This window comes from Bos javanicus, chromosome 10 (assembly GCF_032452875.1).
Source record: "Bos javanicus breed banteng chromosome 10, ARS-OSU_banteng_1.0, whole genome shotgun sequence".
Lineage (NCBI taxonomy): Eukaryota > Metazoa > Chordata > Mammalia > Artiodactyla > Bovidae > Bos > Bos javanicus.
Window position 1 is genome coordinate 35,193,719 of NC_083877.1, and position 25,414 is coordinate 35,219,132.

At 41.6% G+C, this 25,414-nt stretch overlaps 1 protein-coding gene across 3 annotated transcripts in view; it reads right to left on the reverse strand.

Annotated features, from left to right (window-relative positions):
• Window positions 1–25,414, reverse strand: part of GPR176 (G protein-coupled receptor 176) — a 125,011-nt gene that overhangs the window by 78,817 nt on the left and 20,780 nt on the right. The window contains exons 1-2 of one of the 3 annotated variants that reach the window (XM_061430725.1): window positions 7,941–8,092; window positions 7,294–7,425 (exon numbers count right to left, since the gene is read on the reverse strand). The exons of 1 other annotated variant lie outside the window; for it this stretch is intronic. The gene's annotated coding sequence lies outside the window, so the exon portion shown is untranslated. Of the gene's footprint in view, window positions 1–7,293; window positions 7,426–7,940; window positions 8,093–25,414 lie in introns of those variants that run through there. One more of the 3 variants, XM_061430726.1, reaches the window with a different exon arrangement.

Sequence of the window (25,414 nt, forward strand, 5' to 3'; positions counted from 1 at the left end):
GAGGGAACTAAGCCAAACTCTCTAGCTTTGCTCTGCTTGTTGAATGTTTATTCTTGCTGATTCCACCTTCAGATGTGTCTGTGCCCCCCTGTAAAGCCAGAATGGTCTCCAAAGTAAGTCAGGTAAAGAAGGAGGAATGTGAAATGCAAAACAAAAGAAAGCTTCCCCCACCTTCTTGCTCCAAGCAGCCTCTCCTGCCCATTTTCCGAATCACCTATCAGTCTCCAAAGTAAATTAGAGACAAGGTTTCTGATTCATTAACTATGGCACAACTATCAGCGGACTTGGTAATCACAGCATACTTGCCCTGCTAGGCACTGAAGACAGTCCCCTGGCCCATATAATCAGCCAAGCACTGCTCCTCCCTTCCAGAAAGCCAGTGCTCAGTGATGCGGAGCAAGACGCAGAGAGAAAGACACAATTTCTCCAAATCTTAGACTAAATCTATAATTCAACACAGTGTCCCTGCTTTCACAGGGGAATGCTAAATAATATGTCTTTAGAAATGGGAATCTTGGATTTGTCTGCCAAGAACTGTGAGACTCAGCATAGAACTTGTCAGGAACACTTCCCTCTTGCTGGGAAGCAGCCCAGGGAAGGAAAGAACGCTCACCTAGAAGAGGCGAGACCTGGGGCCTGCTGCACCCCCGCACACCCAGATAAGTCGCCTCCTCTCCCCCAACTTTGATTTTAACATCTATAAAATGATGGCGTTGGACACAACTAAAGATATCTATGCTGTTTCGCCTCAGCAGCAGGCCATGGGGTCAGAAGCATCAAAGTGTGGGACTGAATGATTTTTAAGATTTGAAAGATTTTAAGATTTTTACTGATTTGAAAGAAGCAACACTTGGTACGCAAATACTAGAATGTCAGACAACAAGTAAAGGGCACAAAATGTATTTACTTACACTGATTTCTTTTTTGTCAACCATCATGCAAATGTCTATAACATGATAATAGCAGAATTAAATTTTAGCAGCTAAAAACAAAATAATTGATTATGTTTACCTTCAGCTGTAATGGTTAATTGACCTGGGCCTGTTAGCATCAGTGTGTCACATAATAGTGATCTTTGGGAAGGGGACTTGACCCTACTGGCCTAACAAATCGTGTGGGTATCCTAATTTAAACAGAAAATAAGGCTCCAACCCTTTCCCAGGCTTACCTGCAGGGACAGGTAGGCAGCTTTTGTTCCAATGGGATTCAGGTTGGGCCCCAGGGAAACTCTGAGGCTATTTCCTAACAGTCTCTGAGTCTAAACCAGTGGTTATCAAACTTTAGTGCACCCATGAATCACCTGAGAAACTTATTAAAAATGCAAATTCCTAAACCCCACTCTAGAGACTCTGGTTCAATAGGTTTGGGGCACATCATCACAGGAATGGGTATTTTAGAGATGTGCCAGAAGGCAACTGTGATATAGGCAATCCAAAACCCATAGCTGAAGACACACACTCTACATGGGTACTCAGTCAAGTCCAACTTTGCGACCCCACGCACTGTATCCCACCAGGCTCCTCTGTCCATGGGATTTCCCAGGTAAGAATACTGGAGTGGGTTGCCATTTCCTCCTCCAGGGGATATTCCCAACCCAGGGATCGAACCCTCGTCTCCTGCATCTCCTGCTTTCCAGGCAGATTCTTTTACTGCTGAATCATCCAGGAAGACACATTGGTCATTCCAAAATAGTTGAAAGGGGCCCTTGTACTAGAAAAGGGACTGGGTTTCCTTTGTTTGGCTAAAAATCTCATAGTCAAGGATTAAATTCCAAGCCAGCATGAAGAACCTTGCTTCTAAGGAAGATGGAGATGGCCTGGGCATGAAAGAGCAATGCATATTCCAGATAAACAGACATGAATGGTCTACAATCTACATTCGCTGGAATGATGACATTGAGTAAGGCAGCAGTATCATTAGACACTATGTATGAATGAATCATTCATTTGACATTTGACAGGTGAAAAGCAGCATGGGCAGAGGTCCTAGAGAGCCCTGCAACCCAAGCAGGACTTACAAAGCATCAAACAGTTAATTTCCAACAAAGTTTGTTGTTGGAAATTAACTGTTTCTGCTTCTGCTTATCTAAAGCTTTTGAGTTTCCTAATGACCTACCTTCCTAGACAAAAATTTCACTTGATTTGATGTTCTTCACCAAGAATCCTAACTTCTCTTCCAAAGGAGCATGTATTGTTATCCTTCTCCCTGAGCTCTGACAGTAGCTTCTCCAATGCCTTTCTTACCCTTCTTGAAGATGTAGACCTTTGCAATTCTTTGATAAGATTTCAGTTGCCAGAATCTTGCCCACTTTATAAACTTCCAGCTCATTAACTTTTAATGAGGAAGACTAATGGCTTGCAATTAAGTCACCTCCCCTGGATTAGCTAGAGAACTAAAACTCCAAGCAAGCAAGCAAGACCCTTATCTTCTCTGCCATTGTAATTACCACCCCTTGTGGCAACTGCTAATGCTCCTGGTGTTGCAAGGTTTGGGGTCTCTGCCACTTCAAGGTAGGGACAATTCAGAGAGCAATGCTACCTTCTCCCTCACAATCCCTGCTTTAAGCCCAGGAAAAATTAAATGAGCCCATTGTATTTTCCTTACTGAATAAAGTGTTATGGGACCTTGGCTCAAATTGTCCTCAAATATGAGAATGTTAGCATCTCAAAAACTTGAAACTGCAAAATTTCTGAAACCTCTTGCTGGGATATAAATGCGACACAGGCAGTGACTTCAGTTTGCTCATTCTTAAACCCCCAGTACCTAGAGCAGTGCACGACATACAGCAGGTGGACAAATAACACTAGGAAGAGCCACACTCAGCATCGCCACAGACCTTCCATGGCTGGACCTAAGACACATCCCCTCAGTCCTGTATTTACAGTGGCAAGCAGGAACCTGCTCCCAGCTCAGGAGAGCTGAACGTACATATCTCTTCCCAGCTCCACTTCAGTGAGGTCACATCAGTAGCTTTAAATTCGTGGTGGGAATATCTACACCATCAAAATTGGCAAACACATCAAATTAAAGCTTTTTTCCAAGAGAGAGCTGGTCATTAAACATTTACCAACATACCATTTACCAACATACCACTGCCCTTAAGACCTACAACATCTCTTTTCGGTGAATACAAAGGCTGGAAAAATGAAGTTCAGTTTTTGGCAGCTCCAGTCTAGAAAACAAAGCAGTATTATGTAAAAGAATCTCTTATTTACTTTTTAAAAGAATCAATTCACCCCAGTCCCTGATTTGGGTTCCCTGCACAACTCTATACAAGAAACTGCAATGAAATCTGAATGGGCTCCACTGTGAGGATGTTTCCCATCTGCAGAAGGTTGCAGTTATTAAGAGGTAACTGAGCAAAGACAAAAACCTGATAACAAGGATGAAGGAGAGCCTGAGGAGATGAGCCTCAGACCCGGGCCACTAAGAGCCTAGGGAGCCGCCAAATGTAAAGCTCTTCTGAGCTGTGCAGTATGGAATCATAGACAATGATTTTAACTACAAATCACACTTTCTATTGTATTTTCAAACATGTTTACAGTATTTACTATGTGACAAGCAATAGTCAATTTGCTTAGCAAATGTTTACTCGTTATTTTAGCTGCAAGTACCATGCAAGTGTCTAGTATTACCCAAACTAAAGAAACCTTTTTGAGTTTTACCCTTTGGCTCACGAAAAAGCAGAAACACAAATCTGCTCATCACCCACTTAATGACTCTAGACTTGGTGTGAAAACTGAAGCTGAGGTCCACCTGACCATGGATGAGCTGGACTTGACTAGATCTCCTTAGGGGCCACAGACTAAATTTAGCACCATGGTATATGTCTTCTGTGGAGTTTAATGGAAAAAGACAGAAGCCAAGGAGAAGGAAGCAGTCAGTGTTGCAGAGGCCTTCTCCTTTTTGAAAAGGTAGAAGACTAGATTAGGAAGCCTCTTAAATCTTTTCCAGCTATGTAACAATGATGATAATAAAGACAAAACAAGCTATAAAGCTGGTTCTATTTATCTGTTCACATATTACACCCCAATATGAAATCATCTCTCAGACCCAGAACAGTATTGACAATAAATAACAAAATCTCCTTAAAGAATAAATGATATGCCAGGAGAATCTGCTTATGCTATTTTTGAGCCTAAATAGACTAGAAACCCAGAATGAGATGAAAATACAATACTGATACTCTAAATAGAGATTTTAAATCAAAGAGAAAACAATAGTCTACCTGAATAATTTAAGCTATCAAGATGGACCCATTCTCAAACAACTAGAATTTTGGAAATCAGATATGAGGATTCATTATTTCCTGATTTATTTATTTTCAGTTCAGTTCAGTTGCTCAGTCATGTCCGACTCTTTGCAACCCCATGAACCGCAGCACGCCAGGCCTCCCTGTCCATCACCAACTCCCAGAGTCCACCCAAACCCATGTCCATTGAGTCGGTGATGCCATCCAACCATCTCATCCTCTGTCATCCCCTTCTCCTCCTGCCCTCAATCTTTCCCAGCATCAGAGTCTTTTCAAATGAGTCAGCTCTTCACATCAGGTGGCCAAAGTATTGGAGTTTCAGCTTCAACATCAGTCCTTCCAATGAACACTCAGGACTGATTTCCTTTAGGATGGACTTGTTGGATCTCCTTGCTGTCCAAGGGACTCTCGAGGGTCTTCTTCAACACCACAGTTCAAAAGCATCAATTCTTCTGTGCTCAGCTTTCTTTATAATCCAACTCTCACATCGATACATGACCACTAATTTTTTGGCAGTAATGTCTCTGCTTTTCAATATGCTGTCTAAGTTGGTCATAACTTTCGTAAGCGTCTTTTAATTTCATGGCTGCAATCATCTGCAGTGATTTTCAAGCCCCCAAAATAAAGTCAGCCACCATTTCCACTGTTTCCCATCTATTTGCCATGACATGATGGGACCAGATGCCATGATCTTCGTTTTCTGAATGTTGAGCCTAACTTTTCACTCTCCACTCCTCTTCACTTTCTGCCATAAGGGTGGTGTCATCTGCTTATCTGAGGTTACTGATATTTCTCCCGTGTACTTCTTCCAGCCCAGTGTTTCTCATGCTGTACTCTGCATATAAGTTAAGGTAGCAAAATATCTGACATACTCCTTTTCCTATTTGAAGCCAGTCTCCCTGGAACTCTCAAGCATCTCCCCCATAACCAGAGCCTGCCTACTTTACTACTTTGTGCTCACCTACACCTCTGAGCTGTTTGTTGCTAAGTCAAATCCTCTCACATTAATGAATATATGACCTTAACTAAAACCCACTAACCCTCACTAGATGTAGACTTTATTTGGCAAAGTAATGGCGTCTGCTTTTGAGAATAATCAGCTGAATAAGTTGGTCCTGATTTGACCGCTGTCACAAGGAGAGGGTCTGTAAATTGTCATGGCTGCAGGCCCCCCCTGCAGAAGATGATGTTCAACGCCCCTAAGACCTCTGTATACATTTGTATGAAGCACCTGACTTTGATAAAAGTCAGCCACCACGTCCACTGTTTGCCATCTCAGTGTATTAGACCATGAAATAAAGAATTGGGACCAGTTTCTCAAAATGTCTCCCCATGATCTTCCCTCTCTGAATGCGGAGCCGGAAGCCAACTTTTCACTCTCAATTTTGCCTGGGCTTCTAAGATCAGGAGGCCTTCAGTTCCTCTCCTCTTTCTGCCCTACGGGTGGTGCAAGCTTCTTGTCTTGAAGTTACTGATTTGTCCCCCGAGCAAGCTTGACTCCAGCTTCTACTTTTTCCTACTGAGCGATCCTTATTCTGTACTTTGCATATTCAATCTCTAATTAATATCTAATTGAAGCTATCGTATCCTGACCCTCGCCGACGCCGTCCCCGCTTCGAACTCCCTGGATCAGCCGAGGCTGGACCTCGGCATTGTGCCATGTCCAGTTCTAACTGTTGCTTCCTGACCTGCATACAGGTTTCTCAAGAGGCAGGTCAGATGGTTTGGTATTCCCATCTCTTTCAGAATTTTCCACAGTTTATTGTGATCCACACAGTCAAAGGCTTTGGCATAGTCGATAAAGCAGAAATAGAGTTCCTGTTTTTCTGGAACTCTCTTGCTTTTCGATGATCCAGGGGATGTTGGCAATTTGATCTCTGGTTCCTCTGCCTTTTCTAAAACCTGCTTGAATATCTGGAAGTTCACAGTTCACGTATTGCTGAAGCCTGGCTTGGAGAATTTTAAGCATTACTTTACTAGCATGTGAGATGAGTGCAATTGTATGGTTGTTTGAGCATTCCTTGACATTGCCTTTCTTTGGGATTGGGACTGATCTTTTCCAGTCCTGTGGCCACTGCTGAGTTTTCCAAATTTGCTGGCATATTGAGTGCAGCACTTTCAGAGCATCATCTTTCAGGATTTGAAATAGCTCAACTGGAATTCCATCACCTCCACTAACTTTGTTCGTAGTGATGCTTCCTAAGGCCCATTTGACTTCACATTCCAGGATGTCTGGCTCTAGGTGAGTGATCACACCATTGTGATTATCTTGGTCGTGAAGATCTTTTTTGTACAGTTCTTCTGTGTATTCTTGCCACCTCTTCTTAGTATCTTCTGCTTCTGTTGCTGCTGCTAAGTCACTTCAGTCGTGTCCGACTCTATGTGACCCCATAGACAGCAGCCCACCAGGCTCCACCATCCCTGGGATTCTCTAGGCAAGAACACTGGAGTGGGTTGCCATTTCCTTCTCCAGTGCATAAAAGTGAGAAGTGAAAGTGAAGTCGCTCAGTCGTGTCCGACTCCTAGTGACCCCATGGACTGAAGCCCACCAGGCTCCTCCGTCCATGGGATTTGCCAGGCAAGAGTACTAGAGTGGGTTGCCATTGCAGGTCCCTACCATTTCTGTCCTTTATTGAGCCCATCTTTGTATGAAATGTTCCCTTGGTATCTCTAATTTTCTTGACGAGATCTCTAGTCTTTCCCATTCTATTGTTTTCTTCTATTTCTTTGCATTGATTGCTGAGGAAGGCTTTCTTATCTCTCCTTTCTATTCTTTGGAACTCTGCATTCAAATGGGTATATCGTTCCTTTTCTCCTTTGCTTTTCACTTCCCTTCTTTTCACAGCTATTTGTAAGGCCTCCTCAGACAACCATTTTGCTTTTTTGCATTTCTTTTTCTTGGGGATGGTCTTGATTCCTGTCTCCCGTACAATGTCACGAACCTCCATCCATAGTTCATCAGGCACTCTATCAGATCTAGTCCCTTAAATCTATTTCTCACTTCCACTGTATAATCATAAGGGATTTGATTTAGGTCATACCTGAATGGTCTAGTGGTTTTCTCCACTTTCTTCAATTTCAGTCTGAATTTGGCAATAAGGAGTTCATGATCTGAGCCACAGTCAGGTCCCGGTCTTGTTTTTGCTGACTGTATAGAGCTTCTCCATCTTTGGCTGCAAAGAATATAATCAATCTGATTTTGGTGTTGACCATCATTTATTATAATTACCATTTTATAACATCTTTTGAAGTGACTCAAGGCTCTCAAATTATATTAATTTACACTGGCAACTTGGGGTCTCAAGAACATTGATTCCCCTCTCTTGCTTTTCCCACTAGCCAACACACAAAACTGAAATGCACATTAAATTCACACAGTTGTGAACTACCAGCCTTGACATTATATTAAAACCAAGATAGATATAGAAGCAAGTTGTGCCAATATTTCAATGGACTGCAACAATTTTCTGTTTGTTTTTTAACTCAAAAGAAATACTTTAAATAAACCCAACACTGTGTTTCCCCTCAACCTTCCACCTTCACACACATTTTTAAAGGCAGTTTCCAAAAAAGAGCACTGGGATAGATAGTCACACAGACAAATTCTATATCACAACAAGACATACAATTCAGTTAGAGTTTATTTTCTTTTTTAAACAACAGATAACTGTGGTGGTTGAGCACTTACTGATTTGGTAGGGTGGAATTAAAGAAATCTCAATTAAAACTGGAGTGAGGATAGGCCTGTAGGGGGAGCTCTCATGCCTCACGGAGATAGTCAATTACTTGGAAAAGGAGATGTACACCTACATCTGTAACAGAAAGGTGATGCCTAATTTACTATCCAGGCTTCCCTACTACCCTATTTCCTTTCCCAGATGGCTCAGCGGTTTAAACAAAAAAAAAAAAAAAACCTGCCTGCCAATGCAGGAGACACAGGTTCAATCCCTGGGTCAGGAAGATCCCCTGGAGAAAGAAACTGGCAACCCACTCCAGTATTCCTGCCTGGGAAATCCCATTGGCAGAGAAGCCAAGTGGGCTTCAGTATATGGGGTTGAAAAGAATCCAACTCAACTTAAGAGTCTAAACAACAATAACTTTACTATCCAGCAGGAAGAAGAAAATCCTCCCTCCCACCTCCCACACACATACATACACTCTGATCAGAGACGGTAGTAATCCAACCAATGAACTGGTTGATTCTTCTATGGGGAGACCCTCCATACTTTGGACTCACAGCTTCCTTCAATGGATTCTTTGGTTATTACAGCCCTGCCCTGTTCCCTCCTCTTCCCTATAATAGCAAGTTCCCCTGCCTTGTCTCTGGATTTGCCTATAGTCTTCCATAGTTCACGTACCCTAAGTTGCAATTCCTCCAGCTGTTCTTAAATAAGCTTTCTTTTACTGGTAAAATATCTGGCTGTTATATTACAGAAACTGACAGTATGGACAATAATGATATTAAAGCAAAGACGAGAAACACTGACAATATTTGAGTATTTGCCAGTCATCTTGCTAGTGCTCTGCAGATATTAGCATATAGCCTCCCAGCATTATGATACAGATAAATAAGAAAACTGGTGCTCAGCATAATTGTTTATCCTTTACTCTGCTTTCAGTTATCAAGAACTTCAAAAGCAAATATTAAAAATGTACAAATAAAACTCCATAACACCCTTTCTAGGAAATCACCCCATTGAGAAAAAAACTTGGACAAATACCTTTTTTTAATTAAAAGATACTCATCACAGCACTACTCTTCATGATTTAAAAAAAGAAACATCTTCCATGTCCAAAAATATAAGAATGGTTAAATGATTAAATACCTGAATACCACACAAATGTATGAAATGGTGCTTTTAACAAATGTTTAATGATATAAGAAAATGTTCATGAATATTTACTCTTCTCTTCTTCACAACTTTCTGTGTTTTCTAAATTCTCTACTATTTTACAAGGAGACAAACATTACCTTAAAAATAATAACAGTTAGCACAAGGACAAAATGCTAACAAGTGCCAGAACCAGAACACCCAGAACTATCTAATTCTAGAGCCCTCTGGCCCATTACCTAACACTGATCCCATCTAAAGTGTTAGTCACTCAGTCATGTCTGACTCTTTGCAGACCCATGGACTGTAACCTGCCAGGTTCCTCTGTCCATGGAATCCTCCAGGCAAAAGTACTGGAGTCGGTTGCCATTTCCTTCAGGGGATCTTCCCAACCCAGGAATTGAACCTTGGTCTCCTGCACTGCAGGCAGATTCTTTACCATATGAGCCACCAGAGAAGCAAAACACACTACCACGAACAGTTCCTTAATAAAAACCCTTCATTTAATTTCAAATAGTTCACACATTTTATATTCACTCCACACACATTTATAGAATACCTATTGTGTACAAAGAATTAATATTTATCTCTGAAACATACACATTAAGACCATTTTGCAAATAAGGTTTTAAGTCTATTAGCCCTTCAACTTCCACCTTTTCCAATCCCTTCTCATATCTGCAAGTGCCATGGCAATAATGCATCTGATAGCAAATTGCATTTGTTGCCTGCGAGATCATGACCATAGCTGTGGAAAACATTTTAAAATTTTATTAAAAAATTTTATCTGGTCATAGCCTTGTTTGCTTTGGACTTAATTTATTTCAAGTTCAGAGCATCTAGAGCTTGAATAATCAGCTAATGACATTCATGACATTGTACAGGAGACAGGGATCAAGACCATCCCCATGGAAAAGAAATGCAAAAAAGCAAAATGGCTGTCTGGGGAGGCCTTACAAATAGCTGTGAAAAGAAGAGAAGTGAAAAGCAAAGGAGAAAAGGAAAGATATAAACATCTGAATGCAGAGTTCCAAAGAATAGCAAGAAGAGATAAGAAAGCCTTCTTCAGCGATCAATGCAAAGAAATAGAGGAAAACAACAGAATGGGAAAGACTAGAGATCTCTTCAAGAAAATCAGAGATACCAAAGGAACATTTCATGCAAAGATGGGCTCGATAAAGATGGTATGGACCTAACAGAAGCAGAAGATATTAAGAAGAGGTGGCAAGAATACACAGAATTGTACAAAAAGATCTTCACGACCCAGATAATCACGATGGTGTGATCACTGACCTAGAGCCAGACATCCTGGAATGTGAAGTCAAGTGGGCCTTAGAAAGCATCACTACGAACAAAGCTAGTGGAGATGATAGAATTCCAGTTGAGCTATTCCGAATCCTGAAAGATGATGCTGTGAAAGTGCTGCACTCAATATGCCAGCAAATTTGGAAAACTCAGTAGTGGCCACAGGACTGGAAAAGGTCAGTTTTCATTCCAATCCCAAAGAAAGGCAATGCCAAAGAATGCTCAAACTACCGCACAATTGCACTCATCTCACACCCTAGTAAAGTAATGCTCAAAATTCTCCAAGCCAGGCTTCAGCAATATGTGAACCGTGAACTTCCTGAGGTTCAAGCTGGTTTTAGAAAAGGCAGAGGAACCAGAGATCAAATTGCCAACATCTGCTGGATCATCGAAAAAGCAAGAGAGTTCCAGAAAAACATCTATTTCTGCTTTATTGACTATGCCAAAGCCTTTGACTGTGTGGATCACAATAAACTGTGGAAAATTCTGAAAGAGATGGGAATACCAGACCACCTGATCTGCCTCTTGAGAAATTTGTATGCAGGTCAGGAAGCAGCAGTTAGAACTGGACATGGAACAACAGACTGGTTCCAAATAGGAAAAGGAATACATCAAGGCTGTATATTGTCACCCTGTTTATTTAACTTATATGCAGAGTACACCATGAGAAACGCTGGACTGGAAGAAACAAAAGCTGGAATCAAGATTGCCGGGAGAAACATCTATAACCTCAGATATGCAGATGACACCACCCTTATGGCAGAAAGTGAAGAGGAACTCAAAAGCCTCTTGATGAAAGTGAAAGTGGAGAGTGAAAAAGTTGGCTTAAAGCTCAACATTCAGAAAATGAAGATCATGGCATCCGGTCCCATCACTTCATGGGAAATAGATGGGGAAACAGTGGAAACAGTGTCAGACTTTGTTTTTCTGGGCTCCAAAATCACTGCAGATGGTGACTGCAGCCTTGAAATTAAAAGATGCTTACTCCTTGGAAGGAAAGTTATTACCAACCTAGATAGCATATTCAAAAGCAGAGATATTACTTTGCCAACAAAGATTCGTCTAGTCAAGGATATGGTTTTTCCTGTGGTCTTGTATGGATGTGAGAGTTGGACTGTGAAGAAGGCTGAGTGCCGAAGAATTGATGCTTTTGAACTGTGGTGTTGGAGAAGACTCTTGAGAGTCCCTTGGACTGCAAGGAGATCCAACCAGTCCATTCTGAAGGAGATCAGCCCTGGGATTTCTTTGGAAGGAATGATGTTAAAGCTGAAACTCCAGTACTTTGGCCCCCTCATGCAAAGAGTTGACTCATTGGAAAAGACTCTGATGCTGGGAGGGATTGGGGGCAGGAGGAGAAGGGGACGACAGAGGATGAGATGGCTGGATGGCATCACTGACTCGATGGACGTGAGTCTGAGTGAACTCCGGGAGTTGGTGATGGACAGGGAGGCCTGGCGTGCTGCAATTTATGGGGTCGCAAAGAGTCGGACATGACTGAGCGACTGATCTGATCTAAATCAGCTAATAATCCATCCTCAGTGTCTGCATCTTTTCAGGCAGCTTTCCATCTCTATTCCCTGTTACTGTCAAGAAACCCCAGTTCATCCTGTGATTTGCATAAGGCCACTCTAAGCCAGCAAGAGACTCTGTTACTCTGCTCCCAAGGGTGGCCAATGTAAGATGTTATCAAAGTTCTGAATTATCATCTGAAAACCTTACCATTCATCACTGTCTCTGTGGACCACATTAGTGACAATATTTTAATCTGATAAAATATTTTTATTTTATTGCTTCATTCCTATGAAGTTATAATGTCAATATGGTCTTAATGGTCTTAACTTCAATGGTCTTAATGTGTGTGTTTCAGAGATAAATCTTAATCCTTTGTACACAATAGGTATTCTGTAAATGTGTGTGGAGTGAATATAAAATATGTGAACTATTTAACATTATAACGTCAATAAATATTACATAGGTCAGGTAGACTAATTCACACAATGAAAACTAATTTAAAATATTCTTTTTCCTCTTCATTTATAGTTAAGTCTTCCCTTTTTAAAAAGATTATGGTGATTTTACCAAGTGACTTGCTATCCTTAAAATCTTTCAGTAAGAATGATCACCAACATGGCAATATAACACCTCCTTACACCAGTTCCACAGTTACAGGTCCAGGTCAGAATGGAAACGTACAAGTACCTCTCTTTTCAATCATTCTTGAATTATGTAAACAATAACTATAAGCAGAGATGAGAGCTTATGTTTCTAAGAGGAGACAGAGAGTGAAAGGAATATCTGAAGAATGAGAGCAGTTAGCCAAGGAAGAGCTTTTATAGATAAAGGAACAATAGAAGACAAGGCGAAGAGACTAGGAAGAAAATAAAGTGCCCTGGGAACCATGGGTGGTTTGGAATTCCTGGAGTGGAAGAGGTGAGCTGGAGAAGGAAACAGGGGCCAAGTTGCAGAATGTCACTATAAGGAAACAGAGAGAATAGGAGGTCAGGGAAAGGTTCCAGATAGGACAGTGACATGATCAGAGTCGTTAACTGAAGGATAATCAGGACAGGTGAAAATGGAAGTGTAAAACATGTTCTCCCAAGAAGCCTAACTGTGAACAGAAGAAGAAAGACACTAAAGGGGGAGAAATGCAAAAGGGATTGGCAAAAGAGCCAGGTAAAGTAAGAGACATTAAAGGTAAAGGCATGAGATAGATGACTGTTGGAGGATATGGATACTAATGAGTTTGTAAGTATTGAAATAAGAACTTGAAAGCTTTACTCACCAGAGACCTCCTTCCTGTTCTAAGTGAAAGTGAAAATGAAGTCGCTCAGTCCTGTCCGACTCTTAGCGACCCCATGGACTACAGCCCACCAGGCCCTCCGTCCATGGAATTTTCCAGGCAAGAGTACTGGAGTGGGGTGCCATTGCCTTCTCCCGTTAACAGTGGCTAGGCATATTATACTTACTTGGAATATTATATTTCCTGTTCTAAAGGAACATTCAAATCTAGATTTCTCATCCAGAATGCCAAGTCTTCTGGTTTCGAGCTACACAGAGTGTAGTCTGAGGACCAATAGCATCAACAGTATCTAGAAGCTTGTAAGAAATGCAGAATCTCAGGCTCCACCCCAGACCTCCAGAATCAGAACCTTTATTGTAACCAGATCTCTGGCACATTCACTTACACACTGAAGTTTGAGAAGCACAACTACAGACTAACTCTGGAGACCTTTAAGGAATTATGAAGAACAGGAAAGGAACCAGAAGACTAGAGACAGGAAAAAGAGAGAAAAAAATACAGCAAAATTTATACTGGTCAACCTGACACTAGTATGAATTAGTGACAGGATGACCAGAAGTAATCACTAGGGGCCAGCATGGATGCACTAACTATGAATCATGCCCCAGAGAACAGATTTACGGTTGCCAAAAGGGGGTGGGTTGGGGGAGTGATAGAGTGGAAGGTTGGGGTTAGCAGATGTAAGCTATTATATATGGAATGGTCAAACAACAAGGTCCTACTGTGTATCACAGGGAACTATACTCAATATCCTGTGATAAACTACCATGATGGAAAAAAAATACCAAAAAAGAATATATAAAACTGAGTCACTGCTATACAGCAGATATTAACACAGAATTGTAAATCAACTATTACTTCAATTTGAAAAAAGAATAAATCATGCCAGATTCTCTTTATTTTCTATCAGCAAGCCCAGGAAATACAATAGACATATCTGGTTTTCAACAAAGCATCTGATAAAATGTCTCAAAATACTTTGGTAAGTAAGATATGTATGGACTGGGTAATAGTTCTATTCAATCCATTCATAATTGGTTTAATAATTATTTCAAAAGGGTTTTAACTAGTAAATTAAAAGTAGCCTAGATTTTACCAGATCTCTAATGACAAGACTTCCAACTTTCTCTCCCTAGATCATTCAACACTTATTTAAAAAATTTCGATAATTTAGGAGACACCAAAGATACACTTCCCTGGTAGCTCAGTGGTAAAGAATCCACCTGCAATGCAGGAGATGCAGGATTGATCCCTAGGTCAGGAAGATCCCCTGGAGAAGGAAATGGCAACCCATTGCAGCATTCTTTCCTGGGAAATCCCAAGGACAGAGGGGTTTGGCAGGCTACAGTCCATGGGCTCATGAAGAGTCAAACACAACTTAGCAACTCAACAACAACAACCAAAGATACACAGCTGGTTATCACTGAAAGCAAAATGTTACTTGGCATCATCAAGATCCACTCCCCTCCCCCACAAAATTAACAGGTTGATATAAAGAATTAAAACATCTTAGTTATATTTAAATGAATTTAAATGATGATGAAACTAACCCGGGCTCCTAAACAATAAAGACAGGATAATGAAAAAGAAGCATAACAGCAGCGAAATAAAGGCTTGGGAGTTTGAGAGATGCTAAATTCAATATGAGACATTAACATGAAGTGAACAGGATGTGAGTTCAGTTCAACACACCTGCCAAACTCCCTAATACAAGACTTATATAAGATTAAAAGAGGGCAGCAAAAAAATAAATAAATAAAAATAAAAGAGGGCAGCAGAATTAAATTAGCTTTTGCATTCTGTAACTTGAGATAGTACACAAAGATCTCATAATAAAAATTAAAGATGCCTGATATTAACAATAAGAAGTCCTAATAAGCAGACCAAATTGAAGTGTACTTTAGAGATACCCACATACTCCCTTGTTGTTCATATTGTAACAAGAGATTTGCATGCTAAATCAGTCATAATTCTCTCCAAACTCAAATAGCCCTTAATGGTCCTTCTGATCACCTACTTACCCTCTCTGTTCTCCTTTGTGCCAAACTTAACATGACCCTTGTGTGTTCCCATAACTACACTGCTTGTGGCTTTTTTTTATAAAGACTTACTTTCCCAGTCTGGGATCATTGCTGCATACATATTGGATATTTAGAGGGCACATTTAGGCTTAAAGCATCTTAGGGATACTGTTGGCCTGGGAAATCCAGACTGGTGACAGATGGGTGGAACTTCAGGGCTTTAGTTACTAAAGTATTAAGAAGCCCCAGAAGAAGGTGGAGCCCAGCATGAATGAAAGGAATGAAGGCAAAAGAAGCCCAAAATCCTAGGGATGGCATATGACATGTACCATAAGATGATGGGTATTGTCTAAAATTTTATTTCAATCTCAAAGTTTTGTGAGTAAAAAATAAATTCTGCATAGTACAAATGGAAGGATGATTTAGTGTTTTCTGATTTAAGTAACTTCAGACAGTTCTATCATGTTTCTGACTGCTAACTATTCCAGCTGAAATTCCATATGGAGATATGAGGTTGCGAGACAGAGAAGGAGCACCTGAAAATAAGATGAAGTACTCACATTACCCCACCACTACTTCTATAAAGGATATACCTCAAAAGGCAACCAACCTCCTGTCTTTTGAATAAATAATTTAGTTATAACTTATAGGATATGGGCTGAGATGGAGATGGTTAGCAGAAGCAGAATTAGGAAATTAATCTCACTCATAAAATTTTGAGGTAAATTTCATTATCTAAGTCAGATTTGAGGAGGGGTCCTGCTTATTGAAATACTGAGTATCTATCTTTTCCATATTACCTTCAGATATTAAGTAACACTGGCTATTAAAAGAGGGGTAGAACTGGTGCCAATAACCCCAAACTTAAATTCCTACTTCTTCCCCATTCCAATTACTCTTTGCAAGAATGAGTTGACTAAAAGCAATTTCCCAGGTGGCTCAGACAGTAAAGCATCTGCCTACAATGCGGGAGACCTGGGTTCAATCCCTGGGTTGGGAAGATCTCCGGGAGAAGGAAATGGCAACCCACTCCAGTATGCTTGCCTGGAAAATCCCATGGATAGAGGAGCCTGGTAGGACAGTCCATGGGGTCGCAAAGAGTCGGACATAACTGAGCAATTTCACTTTCTTTAACTTAATGCTACTACTCCCGTAGGAGGAAAAAAACACATCTTCTAATGACCCAGACACTTAAGTAATCAGTCTTTCCTTTCACTCACCTAACATCTACCCTCACTGCTTGGCTCCTGGGGCTATAACTTGGGAGTTAACCTGCATGATGCCCACCTAAGAAGACACTAAGAAGGTGGCTGGGCATCCCTAGATGAATGTTAAAGTGTGAAGCACCTGCATCAAAATCACATAGAGCATTCATTAAAGATATGGGCTGCAAGATCCTAGGCCAGGGGTCTTGGAGCCTATGGTAGCTCAGTAGTAAAGAACCTGCCTGCCAATGGTCTGCCTACCAATACAGGAGACAGGGGTTTGATCCCAGGTCCAGGAAGATCCCACATGCCATGTGGCAACTAAGCCCATGCACCACAACTACTGAGCCTATGCCACAACTACCAAAGCCCGCATGCTCTAGAGCCTGTGCTCTGCAACAAGAGAAGCCACCACAATGAGAAGCCCACCTACCCCAAGAGTATCCTCTGCTTGCCACTAGAGAAAGCTCATGTGAAGCAACAAAGACCCACCACAGTCAAAAATAAATAAATAAATAAAATTATATTTTAAAAAAGACCCCAGGCCAAACCCACGAAACAGAATTTCTGATGGTGTAACTCAGGAACCTGCACTTTTTAACGAGTGATTTTTATGCACACTACGTTTAAGAATCTCTGCCTTTCAATGACAATCACAAAGAGAGACAAAGTGATTTACCACATCAACCCATCACTCAACAGTAGGGCCAGGCTAGAATCCACCATTCCTCAGCACCTGGTGTGAACTTCACCAACTAGAGCCCAAGGGCTCGGTACCAAATAGAAAAAATGATTTGGCGCTCTACAGAGAAAAGTCCCACCCAATCTTAACAATAATGGCATCCCACAGAGAAATAGCCGTCTAGTCCTTAATCCTGCCTTTCACGTGGCAGAGGCAGAAAGCTTCATTTTAGGGCTTCTGAAAATTTGTAGAATTGCCACTGCTAAAGATTCACAGCCTTGGGAGAAGGCCGTGGAAACAACAGGACAAACACAAAAGGTGCTATTTTCATCAATCAGTGAGAGGGTCTGGAAACCGCAATTTGATTATTTTGTCTCAGCTTGAGACTCGCTTGAACTTTATGTTCCTGGAAATTACATTCACGCTCAGGTTGACTTCAGAGAGTTATTCTTTCTTTTCCATTTAGCAGCATTTGGAAGTGCTTTTTGTCCTAAGACACTGCACAGGAAGCCCCCACAAAAAGAAGCTGTAATTAAAGGTGTAAATGAGCACACACAGGGATGCTGAGGGAGCCAGGGAATAAACATCACAAACCCTCTAACATGAGGCAGAGGTATCCTCAAACATTCTTACTCAGAAAATACAAAGTCATTCTTAATACAAGACGCTCTCAACTACTTTATTCAGAACAAGTAATAAATTACTTAATTTGGAATTTTGTCTGTAGAAGGCATAATGACCTAAAATTATCACATTCAACATTATTTTAGCCTTCTTCTAAAGGTCATCTGATGAAATATCAGTAATTTTAATAGGAGGTAACAGTATCATTCATGTTTCATGGGCATGTGAACTCACAACTACAAGTTTTACCAGCTCTCATTAAAAGCCATACATGATAATGTCATAGTTTGTGAATGGCAACCAGACAAATATGGAGACCAAAAAATGTCCTAAAGGAATCAGAATGCTTACTTGTGGCTCAGGTTGAAATTTCAGTGTAAGTTTTAAAAAAATAAAATAAAAGCAGTGTCTCTCTTACCCACCTTAGAAGTGATGATGGGCGTTAAAAACTGTATAAAATGTGAAAGTGTAGTCACGCGGTCTTGTCCAACTCTTTGAAACCCCATGAACTGTAGCCTGCCAGGCTCCTTTATCCACAGACTTCTCCAGGCAAGAATACTGGAGTGGATTTCCATTCCCTTCTCCAGAGGATCTTCCCAACCCAGGGACTGAATCTGGGTCTCCCACACTGCAGGCAGATTCTTTACTGTCTGAGCCACCAGGGAAACCAAAGAAAAACTCTATAAAAGTGGCTCTAAAATGCTTTCTCCAAAAGCAGTTGCTGATATGAAAGAGATATGTATAAGATTTGAACAAAATCGCTTCATCAATTTTAAATAGGAAAAAAAGGCTGGATGAAGCACAAGCAGGAATCAAGATTTCTGGGAGAAATATCAATAACCTCAGATATGCAGATGATACCACCCAAATGGCAGAAAGCAGGGAGGAACTAAAGAACCTCTTGATGAAAGTGAAAGGGGAGAGTGAAAAAGCTAGCTTAAAACTCAACATTCGAAAAATGAAGATCATGGCACCTGGTCCCATAGGTTCAGTTCAGTTCAGTTGCTGAGTCATGTCCGACACTTTATGACCCCATGGACTGCAGCACACCAGGCCTCCCGGTCCATCACCAACTCCCGGAGTTTGCTCAAACTCATGTCCATTGAGTCGGTGATGCCACCCAACCATCTCATCCAATGCCATCCCCTTCTGCTCCCACCCTCAATAGTTCCCAGGATCAGGGTCTTTTCAAATGAGTCAGTACTTCACATCAAGTGGCCAAAGTACTGGAGCTTCAGCTTCAGCATCAGTCCTTCCAATGAATATTCAGGACTGATTTCCTTTAGGATGGACTGGTCTTCTCCAGCATCACAGCTCAAAAGCATTAATTCTTCAGCACTCATCTTTCTTTATCGGCCAGCTCTCACATCCATACATGACTACTGGAAAAACCATAGCTTTGACTAGATGGATTTTGTTGGCAAAGTAATGTATCTGCTTTTTAATATGCTGTCCAGGTTGGTCATAACTTTTCATCCAAGGAGTAAGAGTCTTTTAATTTCATGGCCACAGGCACCATCAGCAGTGATTTTGGAGCCCCCCCAAAAAAGGTCTGTCACTGTTTCCATTGTTTTCTCATCTATTCCCATGAAGTGATGGGACCAGATGCCATGATCTTAGTTTTCTGAATGTTGAACTTTAAGCCAATTTTTTTACTCTCCTCTTTCACTTTCATCAAGAGGCTCTTTAGTTCTTCTTCACTTTCTGCCATAAGGGTGGTGTCATCTGCATATCTGAGGTTATTGATATTTCTCCCGGCAATCTTGATTCCAGCTTGTGCTTCATCCTGCCCAGTATTTCACATTATGTACTCTGCATATAAGTTAAATAAGCAGGATGACCATATACAGCCTTGACGTACTCCTGTCCCTATTTGGAACCAGTCTGTTTTTCCATGGCCAGTTCTAACTGCTGCTTCTTGACCTGCATACAGATTTCTCAGGAGGCAGGTCAGGTGGTCTGGTATGCCCATCTCTTTCAGAATTTTCCACAGTTTATTGTGATCCACACAGTCAAAGGCTTTGGCATAGTCAATAAAGCAGAAATAGATATTTTTCTGGAACTCTCTTGCTTTTTCAATGATCCAGCAGATGTTGGCAATTTGATCTCTGGTTCCTCTGCCTTTTCTAAATTCAGCTTGAACATCTGGAAGTTCATGGTTCATGTACTGCTGAAGGCTGGCTTAAAGAATTTTGAGCATTACTTTACTAGGGTGTGAGATGAGTGCAATTGTGCGGTAGTTTGAGCATTCTTTGGCATTGTCTTTCTTTGGGATCGGAATGAAAACTGACCTTTTCCAGTCCTGTGGCCACTGCTGAGTTTTCCAAATTTGCTGGCATATTGAGTGCAGCACTTTCACAGCATCATCTTGCAGGATTTCAAATAGCTCAACTGGAATTCCATCACCTCCACTAGCTTTGTTCATAGTGGTGCTTTCTAAGACCCACTTGACTTTGCATTCCAGGATGTCTGGCCCTAGGTGAGTGATCATACCATCGTGATTATTTGGGTCATGAAGATCTTTTTTTATAGTTCTTCTGTGTATTCTTGCCATCTCTTCTTAATATCTTCTGCTTTTGTTAGGTCCATACCATTTCTGTCCTTTATTGTGCCTATCTTTGCATGAAATGTTCCCTTGGGATCTCTAATTTTCTTGAAGAGATCTCTAGTCTACCCCACTCTGTTGTTTTCCTCTATTTCTTTGCACTGATCACTGAGGAAGGCTTTCTTATCTTTCCTTGCTATTCTTTGGAACTCTGCATTCAGATGCTTTTATCTTTCCTTCTCTCCTTTGCTTTTTGCTTCTCTTCTTAGTTATTTGTAAGGCCTCCTCAGACAGCCATTTTTCTTTTTTGCATTTCTTTTTCTTTGGGATGGTCTTGATCCCTGTCTCCTATGCAATGTCACGAACCTCCATCCATAGTTCTTCAGGCACTCTATCAGATCTAATCCCTTGAATCTATTTCTCACTTCCACCGTATAATCATAAGGGATTTGTTTTAGGTCATACCTGAATGGTCTAGTGGTTTTCCCTACTTTCTTCAATTTAAGTCTGAATTTGGCAATAAGGAGTTCATGATCTGAGCCACAGTCAGCTCCCGGTCTTGTTTTCACTGACTGTATAGAGCTTCTCCATCTTTGGCTGCAAAGAATATAATCAATCTGGCTTCCCTGGTGGCTCATAGGATAAAGCGTCTGCCTGCAATGCAGGAGACCCGGATTCGATCCCTGGGTTGGGAAGATCCCCTGGAGAAGGAAATGGCAACCCACTCCAGTATTCTTGCCTGGAGAACCCCATGGACAGAGGAGCTTGGCGGGCTACAGTCCACGGGGTCACAAAGAGTCGGACACAACTAAGCGACTTCACTTTTCTTTCTATCTGGTGATGTCCATGTGTAGAGTCATCTCTTGTGTTGTTGGAAGAGTGTGTTTGCTATGACCAGTGCATTCTCTTGGCAAAACTCTATTCGCCTTTGCCAACTGCTTCATTCTGTATTCCAAGGCCAAATTTGCCTGCCCCATCACTTCGTGGCAAATAGATGGGGAAACAATGGAAACAGTGACAGACTTTATTTTGGGGGGCTCCAAAATCACTGCAGATGGTGACTGCAGCCATGATATTAAAAGACGCTTGCTCCTTGGAAGAAAAGCTATGACCGACCTAGTGAAAGTGAAAGCACTTGGTCGTGTCGGACTCTTAGTGACCCCATAGACTGTATCCCACCAGGCTCCTCCATCCATGGGATTTTTCAGGCAAGAGTACTGGAGTGGGTTGCCATTCCCTTCTCCAGGGGATCTTCCCAACCCAGGGATCAAACCCAGGTCTCCTACATTGCAGACAGACACTTTACCATCTGAGCCACCAGGAGAGCATATTAAAAACCTGAGACATTACTTTACCGACAAAGGTCCGTCTAGTGAATGCTATGGTTTTTCCAGTAGTCATGTATGGATGGGAGAGTTGGACCACAAAGAAAGATGAGTGCCAGAGAATTGATGCTTTTGAACTGTGGTATTGGACAAGACTCTTGAGAATCCCATGGACTGCAAGGAGATCAAACCAGTCAATCCTAAAGGAAATCAATCCTGGATATTCGTTGGAAGGACTGATGCTGAAGCTGAAGCTCCAATACTTTGGCCACCTGATGCAAAAAACTGACTCATTTGAAAAGACCCTGATGCTGGGAAAGATTGAAGGCAGGAGGAGAAGGGAACTACAGAGATGAGATGGTTGGATGGCATCACTGACTCAGTGCACATGAGTTTGAGCAAGCTCAGGAGTTGATGATGGGCAGGGAAGCCTAGCATGCTGCAGTCCATGGGGTCACAAAGAGTCAGACACAACTGAACTGACTGACTGACCAAGGCATCAAGACACATTAAAGTATATCAAAGTAAGGAAGTCAGATCAAGAAACACATTTTTCAAAGTCATGTCCAAATGGTCTTAACACTTGATTCCTCACCCACCTGGAAGAATGGATGGAGAGCTATGCCCACGAGTGAGTCCCACCCACCCAGTTGAGAAGGGAGGGGCTGCCCATCTCTCCCCTCAAGCCTAGAAAGAAGCTTCAACAAGCCCATGCAGACAGCTTGGTGTGTGAAACGTTACAACTGAAGTTCACAGTGAATAGTGACTGGTTCCCATCTAAGAAACCTACAGGGCAAGAGATGGGTTGACAGGCTGCTTAAAGAAGAGGATGAAGTGGGCAGGCTGCACCCCCAGAATTTTGGGGGCCAAGGATTCATGTGTGTTCCCTTGGATCAGATGTGGGCTATGGTTTAAAAGCAATTGCATGGGGTCAGGTCATGACTTCTCCAAGAGGGTCACCTGCAGGGATAACCAGTCCTCAGCAGAAAGAAGCTGGAGACCCAGTAGCATTCACAGAAGCTGAGGACACAGTGGGCTACCAAACAAGAATATGAGAAGACATCACCACCATCAAGGGATAGGTGATAGTCCAGAAAGCATGACGCCAATTACAACAGGATGAGTCTTTCTGGTCTTTTCTGTCCCTCCCACGTTTCCCCCCTCCACCTCTGTAATATCAGGCACAACTTCAGCTTCAGTCCAAAAAGTCAAGAAAGGTTGGCCAGAGCTCAAGATAGGGAAGGAAGCCAACCAGACACCTTTACCCAACTTCAAGCTTCTCCCAGGCAACAGACCTGGACTGGGGGTTGTGGGGAAGGGAGAAGTTTTCATTTTCAATTAAGTTTGGTGTTTTGCCTCTTTCATCAGACTTGCACACACTATGCACTAAATTGGGAGTGTTTTAAGACTTAAGAATAACCAGAAAAGTTGCAGAGTTGCTCATCCTTTCATTTAAGAAGTCATACAAATGGAATTGAAATTAAAAGTAACAAAACACTGAAACACACAATTAGGATGAATCTTCAGGGAATTATATTGAGTGAAGAAACCAATCCCAAAAGGTTCCACACAATGTTATCCTATTTCTATAATCATCTTGAAATGACAAAATTATAGGAACTGAGGTCAAATTAGTGGTTGCAGAGTAAGAAAGGATAGGAGCAAGAGGAAAGTGGATGTGGTTACAAAGGGGCAACAAGAGGCTTAAAACAACAGAAATTTATTGTCTCGCAGTTATGGAAGCTAGAAGTCTGATATCAAGGTGTTGGCAGGGCCATGTTCCCTCTGAAACCTGTAGGGGAATCCTTCCTTGTCTATTCCTAGCTTCTGGTGGCTTGCCAGAAATCTTTGGTGTTCCTTGGCTTACAGTTGCATAACTCAATCTCTGTCTTTACTTCTTTCTCTGTTTCCCTGGGTTCTGTCTTTACTTAGACTTCTTATAAGGACATGTCCTTATGAGGATGTGTACTTTAATGTTGGATTAAAGGCCCACCCTACTCCAGTATGACCTCACTGAAAGTAATTACATCTACAATAACCTTACTGCCACATAAGGCCACATCCTGAGGTACTAGGGGTCAGGACTTCTACATATCTTTGGGGGGAGTAGGGATACACAACCTATAATACTTGGCTAGGGTAAAAATATTGTTGTTGTTGTTTTTCATATCTTATTCATATCCCCATTCCCACCACAGAGCTTCCCAGATAAGACAGGTAGAAGGATGAACAGATAGTGGTTCCCTAACAAGTGACAGAAACTTCAGGGCACCACTCTGATCTCACATAGCTAGGAGCCACCTGTCTCAGTATAGACAGTCAAATGCCACCTGTAGCTCCATGATGACAACACTGCCTCTTAGCCACTCTCCCACAGGGAGCATCCTGTCCCTAGGCTGTTTCAGCAATCACTTTTATTTTGTCTAGGATCCAAAAGCCTGTAAAAGCTATAGTGACATCCTCATACACATTATGCTGCCAGGTTCAAAATGCTGCCTGTCTTATTTCTCAGGCTCCCTCTAAATTAAATCAGGCTATAACTTCTCTCCTTGTGGATCTCCTATCAAGGGACCTGTTGTCCCTGATGATATCTGGCTTTTATGAGCACCACTCCAGGCTACTGTATGACTGTATCTGAGTCTTGGCTGTGGGCAAAATTCACGGTCACAATGCTCCTACTGCTGCTGTTAAGTCGCTTCAGTCATGTCCAACTCTGTGCAACCCCATAGACGGCAGCCCACCAGGCTCCCCTGTCCCTGGGATTCTCCAGAAAAGAATACTGGAGTGGGTTGCCATTTCCTTCTCCAATGCATGAAGGTGAAAAGTGAAAGTGAAGTCACTCAGTCCCGTCTGACTCTGAGCGACTCCATGGACTGCAGCCTACCGGGCTCCTCCGTCCATGGGATTTTCCAGGCAAGAGTACTGGAGTGGGGTGCCATCGCCTTCTCCGAGGACGCTCCTAAGCCTCATGCAAATCAGAATAGTGGCTATTTAATTAATTGTTCTGTTTAGTTTCCCCCAAGCATCTCATTCAATAAATACATACTGAGCATCAACTAGATACCAGACACTGTTCCAGATGCTGGGGACACAGTGGTACATTAAACAAACTTTCTGTCCGTGTGGTTCTGCATCCCAGTGGAGAGAGACAGAATGCTAAACAAACAAGACCATTTCGGGGATTGTAACTGCTATAGAGGAAATAAACAGGATGATGTGATAGAAGTGGAGAGGGGACATTTGAGCTACAATTTAAAGGAGGAACACAAGTCAGCCACAGGATGTGTCTAGGGAAGAACATTCCAAAGCAAAGGAACAGCAAGGACAATGGCCTTTACAAGCATTAAACTTGACATGTTAAATTGAAAGGTGGTTCAGAAACTTACGTGGGACATCTCTGCTTTGCTCCTTTTGACTTTCTGCCACTTGCTGCATACCTTCTGCCTCTGTATGGCCTTTTTAAAATTTTTTATTTTATATTGAAGCAAAACAATGCTGTGTTAGTTTCAGCAAAGTGATTCAGTTATACATATATATGTATATATTCTTTTTCAAATTCTTTTCCCATTTAGCTTATTAGAGAATATTGAGTGGAGTTCCTTGTAATATACAGTAGGTCCTTGTTAGTTATGTATTTTAAATATAGTAGTGTGTATATGTCAATCTCAAATTCCCAGTGTATATCTCCCACATCCTTCCCCTTCAACTATGAAAAGATACTCAACATCACAAATTATTAGAAAAATGCAAACCAAAACTACAAAGTGATATCGCCTCACATATGTCAGAATGGCCATCATCAAAAAATCTGCAAACAATAAGT